Source organism: Onychostruthus taczanowskii, unplaced genomic scaffold (genome assembly GCF_017590055.1).
Source record: "Onychostruthus taczanowskii isolate IOZ18803 unplaced genomic scaffold, ASM1759005v1 scaffold75, whole genome shotgun sequence".
In the NCBI taxonomy this organism is placed as follows: Eukaryota; Metazoa; Chordata; class Aves; order Passeriformes; family Passeridae; genus Onychostruthus; species Onychostruthus taczanowskii.
In genome coordinates this window covers 2,847,520-2,855,052 of record NW_024505339.1, presented here as the reverse complement: position 1 = coordinate 2,855,052, position 7,533 = coordinate 2,847,520, and the positions used below count along the sequence as shown (strand labels likewise).

General features: G+C 44.3%; 1 long non-coding RNA gene across 1 annotated transcript; it reads right to left on the bottom strand.

The window, feature by feature from the left end:
• Positions 1-422: 422 nt before the first annotated feature.
• LOC121345866 lies at positions 423-6,684 on the bottom strand. The gene is made up of 4 exons (XR_005954015.1): positions 6,579-6,684; positions 4,581-4,723; positions 2,283-2,418; positions 423-643 (listed from the first exon to the last, which is right to left on the bottom strand). It is a non-coding gene; the product is annotated as an uncharacterized LOC121345866 (long non-coding RNA).
• Between the last annotated feature and the right edge of the window lie 849 nt (positions 6,685-7,533).

Sequence of the window (7,533 nt, the reverse complement as noted above, 5' to 3'; positions counted from 1 at the left end):
ACAATTGTGGCCGGTCACAAAACTGGGATGAAATGTGACACAGGCATTTCTGATCACTGGGATCTGGCTGCGAACACAGAGTCTGCATTCATTTGCAATATTTTATATTGCTGTGTTTACTCACAGAAAGGCATTAATTCAATCCATGATCTCAGGATGGAAATGCACCTTCCTGTCCCTCATGGCCCAGGAGTGAAGGAAACCCCAAAACCAAAGAGAGAAACAATGTCGCCCAGCCAAATCCAACTGGGAGCTTTGAGTCACAGAAGAGGAATTGCAGAAGGATTCAGAGAGGTTTTCCTGCTATGAACTTTATGTGGAAGGCACCCAGACCACCACCATGCTCCAGATTTTTGGCTGAGTGCATTCAGCTCCAAAACCATGCATTTGGCCAACTTAGATTAAAATTTTAATGTGTGAGTTTAATGTGATTTGATTTTTAGTAGTTCAGATTGCTTTGAGAAATGATTTACAGAACCAGCAGTGACTGGGTGCAAGAGTTTGTATGAACACTGGGATTTTAGAGGGGAAGAGAACAAAACCCAGGTAGAGATGAGGTGTTCAGATGCTGTGATGTGCAGCGTTCAACAGAGCTTGCTGGGAGCACAGAGTTCATGGCACCATGGTGAGATTCACTGTGAGCCTGGTAAAAGGAATGGAAAGGCACAGGCTGACACTGCAGCACATCACGATCAGCTTTAAATAATATATAATAAATTATAATATATAATAAATAAGGCATCTGAGCAACCTGGCAGTGGTGGGATCTGCTGTCCTAACTGTCTAAAAGTCAGCTAAATGAGCTAAACTCATTTTAGCAAATGACTAAAGGCAGAGCCTTCAGACTAAAGGCTGCCTTCAGTCAGCAGAGAAACATTTCAGAGGCCTCAGTGAGGGTGAGATGAATTGCTCCTGGCTCCTTTCAGCCTGCAGGGGTTTGGATGGCAGCAGGGACAGGAGGGGAGTCGAGGCTGCCCCTCTGCAGAGTGCTGCAGGGACTGGAGATTGATGGCCTGGCAGTGAGAGATGCAGCGAGCACAGGCAGGTGGCAGAAGGCTGCCACGAGAAACTGGGAGTTTTAGATAAATTTCCTCTCTGAGAAACACACACAACTGCTGTTTGCTTGTTTTGGAGAGGCCTGGGAACGACAGCAGCAAAGCTGGTGCACTCTTAATGCCAGCTCTCCTCCTCTTGAGCAGGAGGTGAAGACTCTGCAGCCCGGAGCATTAATTCTGCTGATTTTCTACTGTGGCTCTAAAGGAATTGGTGGAAAGTTGAAACTTGCTTCTTCATAGAATCACAGAATGGTTTGGGTTGGAGAGGACCTTAAAGCTCACCGAGTTCTACTCCTTTCCACTATCCCAGGCTGCTCCAAGCCCTGTCCAACCCAGCCTGGAATGCTTCCAGGGATAGGCCAGCCACAGCTTCTGTGGGCACCCTGTGCCAGGGCCTCCCCACCCTCACAGGGAACAATTTCTTCCCAATATCTGCTGTAAATCTACCCTCTTTCAGTTTGATCTTGTAGTCTTTTTTTGTGGCTAACAGCTCTGAGATGGCATTAAGAAGTGCTAAGAAAGTTTCAAGTGGTCTATCAGGCCCTGATTTTGGTCACTGCTCCTAAATGTTCCCTGCAAGCACTTTCTTCCCCTGAAATTGCAATGTAAATCCACTGTTCTTATTGTGGGTGGGAAGGTTTGCAAAGGGAATAATTAAAATTACTTTGGGTTTTAGAGTCTTGTTGAAATAAACTCCTCCAGCTCCCTCTTTGGCCAGATGTACCTTCAAACAGCTGTGAGAAGAACAATAAATCCAGTGAATATATCCACAAAACCACAGGACACTGAGTGCACTGAGGGAAAACCAGGAGACAAATCCCTGCTGCTTAGCAAAGAACCAGGGAGAAATCAGAGCTGGAGTCTCCCTTGGTAGCAAATACTGGAATTGCTGAGCTGAGCCTCTTAACATAATGTGCTCTCATTGTAAAAGGCAGCAGTGACAGAGCAGCAGAGAGGCCCCCAGGAAAGCAGAACTCTGTTTAAAGTACTTCATTCCACTAATACCAAGAAGATGATGCTCAAAAAGTCAGATTTAAATGTTTAAGTCTGTCCTTGCTGAAGCCAAGTGGCCATCAGGAGTTCTGTCAGGAATTAAGATATATATGAAAGCAAAATAATGGTCTCAAGTTTTGCTTTTAGGGTTTTTCCTCAGTGTTAAGAAGCAAAAAACCAAATGTAGCTTCGTCTTAAACTAGGGTTGAAAATAGTTCATAAAAAAAGGTTCACCTTGTCCACATCTTCCAGGGATATCTTAAATTAATGGAGTTTGAACTAAAATTAAAGTTTCCTTGCAAGACTTCTGTCAGAGTTATATTCCAATGAATCCAATCTTCTTGGTATTGAGAAAATGTCTGGAATCTCACTAAAATCAAATAAAAGGAGGGAGATATTTAGAATTTTAATAACCCCAATGAACAAATATATCTCCCTCTCTGGCTGCTAAAGAAGATACTGAATCTGTACATGTGGTTTTATTAAAATACAAGCGATAAGAGAAATGGAAAAGATTATAGGAAACAGACATATAGACACCAAATACATTTGGCAAAAAGGGAAGGCATCTGTCAGTTAAATAACAGATCAAGAAGCCATGTAAAATGGATTTGCAGAGCTCAGTATTAGTCACTTATTTGCATTTATGCTCATTGGTAAGTGTGACTTTAGGAAGGGCTTGGAAAGGAAAAGTTCCATGGTCCAGTCTGAAGGGATTTGCATTGTTTTCCTTGGAGAAATGGCTTGCAAGGCTTCCTTCTGCCTTGTGTGGGGGTGAAAAGTGGAAGCTGGGTATAACAGGAGTGAAATCTCTCCCAAGCCTCTTTCTGCTCCCTCAGCTTGGTGGGGAAAGGGGAGAATATAATCTGTTGTCAGTTTAAAAAATAATTTGCTGTTCTTCAGGTCCCAGCTCTGGGAACAGTAAGAGGGACTGGATGTGATCTAAGGTGTACCAGTGAAAATTTGAAGAATTTCAGAGGAACAGCTGTTCCCTGCTGCAGGACACGGACCAGGTGTTCCCAAAGAGATTCACCTTTCCTTCCCTCCTGTTCTGTTCTGCAGGGCCTGCCGTGATTCAGCGCCTGTGACACAGAGCCACAGAGCTCCTCTGCATCCCTGCTGCCACTGCAGTGACATCCCTGCCTAGGGCAGTGACAAAAAGATGACAATGAATGTGGTGTTATCCTAAAATTGGTCTGTGCAGCCCTCTGCGGAGGAGACAGTTTTGGAATGTGAACTTTGTCCTTTAATCCAAACATAGCAAAAGTCTGCCTCTGCCCTCCCTCTCACCACATCTCAGCTGTCTTTTTGAGGGAAAATTTTGACATTTGGTACATGGACATTAGGAATATCAGAGTGCAGAAAAACAAATGGGAAATTTGTCATTTCTAGTGCAGATTGCCCAAGGAGTCATTTAACAGCCACCAAAATAAAAATGTGTCAGATATTTCCAAAGGCACTGAGGAGATGCTCATGCTCATTTGCTATTAATACTAATGAGAAGTGAGTGTCCAAATCACTTGGACAGGTTTTGGAAAATCTCAGCTAGATACGTGTCTTCCTGGAGGAAATTACATTTGACAGGAGGCTTCTGATGCAGGGAGAGGGAGGGCATTGGAGGCCACGCTCTGAATCCATTCTATTTCAGTTCAGAAATCTGCCAAACGTGTGTTAGACACAGAGCTGGTACCTCCACCTCTATTCTGCTGGCACCTAATAGAAGATCCTTTATTTTTCTGCTTGCTGCATATGCTGTTAAATTAGATAGAGGTATTTGCAAGGTGAATGACAAGTGTAATTGGCTATAAATGCTCCATTTAGAGAGATTGCAAACTATGTTTAAGTTACACCCAAGTGCACCTGTACTTGAGATGCAAAGTCATTCAGCTCCCACAGCACCTTCATTATAACCATACTTCATCCTCCCACACAAATAGATTCTCAGGAAAATAATTTCTCCCCAAATGTACATCTGCTGCGAATTATCCTGGCATCATTACACATGCCAGGTAGTGAACACAAATCTCATCCTCCGGGGTGGTGCTGATTGAAAGATGACACCTAATTTTGGGAAACAAAGGAAATTTAAAATAAAAGCTTGGCAGATATTTTTTGGGGGAGTTTGTTTCAGAGCATTTCCCAAATTAATTTGTCATTTCTGCTTGCCGGGAGAGGACTTTTTTCAAAATTTTAATTGAAAATTTTAACTGTGAATACTTTAGAATGAAATTGAAACCACAGTTGATTTTTTTTTTAAGTGACCTTGTCAGGCAATGACTGTTGCTAAAACCAGAGACCAATTCTGAAATTATTTTGGATGTTTTTGAGACATCCAAAATAATTTCAGAAAATCATCAATGTCTTCAAGACAGACTGTAAAAGGGTTTGTATTATTTTTTTTTATTTTGGAAAGTCTTCAAGGCCATTAAAAGGCTATTTTTAAATGCAAACAGCATTTTATTAAAACACTTTCAGTCCTGCAAAGGAACACTTGTGACTAGGAAGAAAATGATGCAATTAACTGGTGCCTACCTTGCATTGTCCCCTCGGATCTGGGCTTGCTTGTGGGGTCCAAATCTCTGTTTATTCTCTTAACAGCCAGGAACCTTGCAGGCTTCAAATTCCCAATTTCTCTTCTCTGTTTATTCCTTGTTCTAAGTGGCAGCTGGGTATGACTGGAGAACAGACAGGGCCAAGCAGCTTTAACTTTTTTGTGTCCCAGAGAATCTCTGTTCTTCAGTACAAAGCAGTCCCAGGCTGCTGTGCACTTTCCCCAGGTTCTTTCAAGCCACATCTGTCATATCTGCACTCCACAGCTGCTCTGGCCTGGTGTCACACATCCAAAGTGAAATGAAAGAAACTCCTCAACAAATCCAATATCGGTTGTGCCCTGCTGCCTGCGGTGTGGGGCTGAGCTGTGCCTGATTGCAGATCTAATCTCACCCCGATACCTGAGGAGCAATAATGACACTGCTGCATTTGCTCCTGCCCAGGGAAGCTGAGGGATCTTTTTAGCTGAATGAAATATTAACTAAATTAAATATTAGCACTTCTTGGGCTTTCCACAGCCCAAGACCATGTTTTGGAAGGCAAATGGAAATGCAGTTACATGGTGACTTCTGCAGACCCCAGCTCTTGGCCTGGACTCTTCAGCACATTCAGGATTTGTCATCTCTGGGTTTTAACAGAGCTCAGGAGGCACAGACAAACCTCTGCTTGGAGGGAAATTCTGCTTTTTAATGTCACAGGACCTTTCTTACTTTAGTGCTAAACTGTGTTATTTCTCTTTGAATCTTCCCTGAAGTAGTTCTGTGATGTTCCCCATTGCTGTGCTGAGGGCTGGATGTGTAATTAGTGACTGGTATGACTCCCAAAAGCTGCAGACTAAACCTTAATCCAACCTTCACGTTGATCACCCTGCCACATCACTTGAAAGCACTTATGATCAAGGAACTGCAATCCTCTGAGCCAATTCCACATTGGAGATGACTTTTATTGGGGAGACTGGATGTTAAAAAAAAATTAAACCGGTCCTCATTAGAAACTGGAGACATAAAAGTCGCCAGAGCCCACCCGTGAGTGCCTCTGCAGAGCTGTTTATGCAGCTATTTATGCAGGGAATAGCTCCCCTGGGACGGGCTATTTGCTGTTGCTGTTGCTCAAAGACATGCCAGTGCTGGAACCAGGGCTTTGGGTTCCTGCAGGAGCCAGTCCTAATGATGGCAAAGTGCTGCCTTTCCCTCTCTGGAGGGTGCAGAGGTTGTCACATCGCCTCTGCCTCACCCGTGTCGCCCTGGGGCATTGGAAATGGGATATAAACAAAGCCAAAGTGAATGCAGAACCTCTGACCTATCTGCAAATGTTTCTTCTGGGGCTATTTGTTTCTGTAATTCCTCAGAGCACTTGGGGGAGGCCGATTTATTGCTGCCTGGGTTATTTTATCCCTGTCCTTTCAGTGAAATGGAGCTCCTTTTTCTTTCTGAAGGGTTTTGGGGATCAGCTTCTGTGTGTCTCCAGCCAAAGAACCCCACATTCACTGCATTGCTGTCAGGACTACCAGATCCTTCCCTACAGGAGGAAAAATCAGGGCCCAGCCTGTCCCTGTCCACCGGGTGCAGCTGTTCCAAGTAGAGGGGCTTTGCTGAACTCAGGAGGTTCCTGCTGGCCCCTTTCTCCAGAGACCTGAGGCCCCTTGGCAAAACCCGGCCTTCCCTTCCCTTCCCTTCCCATTGCAATGCACATGAATGAAAACAGCAGCACATTGAAACAAACACATTTAAAACACCTTTTTAAAGAGCTTTTGTGCCTTGGTTGGCATCTGCTGTTGGTGTTTTGGGGAACCATCCCCTCCACACACAGGGTCACATTTCCTGTCTGACCCACCTGCTGCAGGTGAAACCCAATTAACCCAATTAAGGGCCTCACGCTGTTCTAAACACCACAAGCAGCTCTGGTGGTTCCTTGTCTGGACAGAGGGGTGTGGTTGTGCTCAGGGTCAGAACTGGGAGTTCTGTTCCTGAAGATATTTACCTTTAGGATGGGAATGCTGAGTAGTGCTGTTGTGGAACCATGCCTGTCTGATCAGTGAGTTTTCTCTAAGCCAGCTCTAATTGTCTTATGTAGAGCAGGATCTTTCCCTCCTCACTTCCAGGGGTATTTTTAGACTAGTTGGTAAGTCAGGGCTATGCCAGGACCCCAGAAAAGCTCTTGGCTTGGAGAGCCTCGAGGGAAGGGGGATGGGATCTGCCTTGTGAAGGGCTGACAGCTCTGCTGAGGTGCTTGGATCTATTCCATACTAATGAGAGTTTCTTATCTGACTGAACTGCAACTTTGCTTAACTGCTGTCCTCTTTTGAAAACCTATATGTTAAATTACAGAGAGACAATAGTTCCTAAAAGGCACTCCCCTAACCTTAGTTTCTTCACTAAATTGGATGAATCCAGTGAAATGTCTCTGAGAAACAAATCTTTTCCAAGCCTGTACTCTATTCTTCTTAACCTCTCTGCCCTAAACAATTTCTGAGACAAGATGAATGCCAGCCTGTGATGATCATTGTACATATATTCCACTTAAGCATTCACTTGGCTGATAGCCTGGAATAAGTCACTGTTGGGGGTTAAACAACTTCTGGGGCTATAGATGGGACCTCATTATGCAAAATGAGGAGAGTTATCATCGCTGGAAGCAGCTGTGCTCACTCCACAGAAAGTACCAGAGCTGAGGTTACCTGCTGCTGGAACCTCTCAGCTGAAATCTGAAACAAGCGGGGTGACCTCTCTCCCACGGGGACCTTCCACACTTTGCCTTGGTTTTGCTAATTTAGGATACCATTTTCTGCTAGGAAACGCAGGAAAGGAAGGTTTCTACTCCCTGTAAGGATTATGTCGCTGCCTTGAGATGCTTTGAATTACAAATGCTGCCTTAAATCTGGTTGGGCCTAAGGCACTGCTGAGAGCCACACCAAGGCTTTGACAAACCTTTCAAA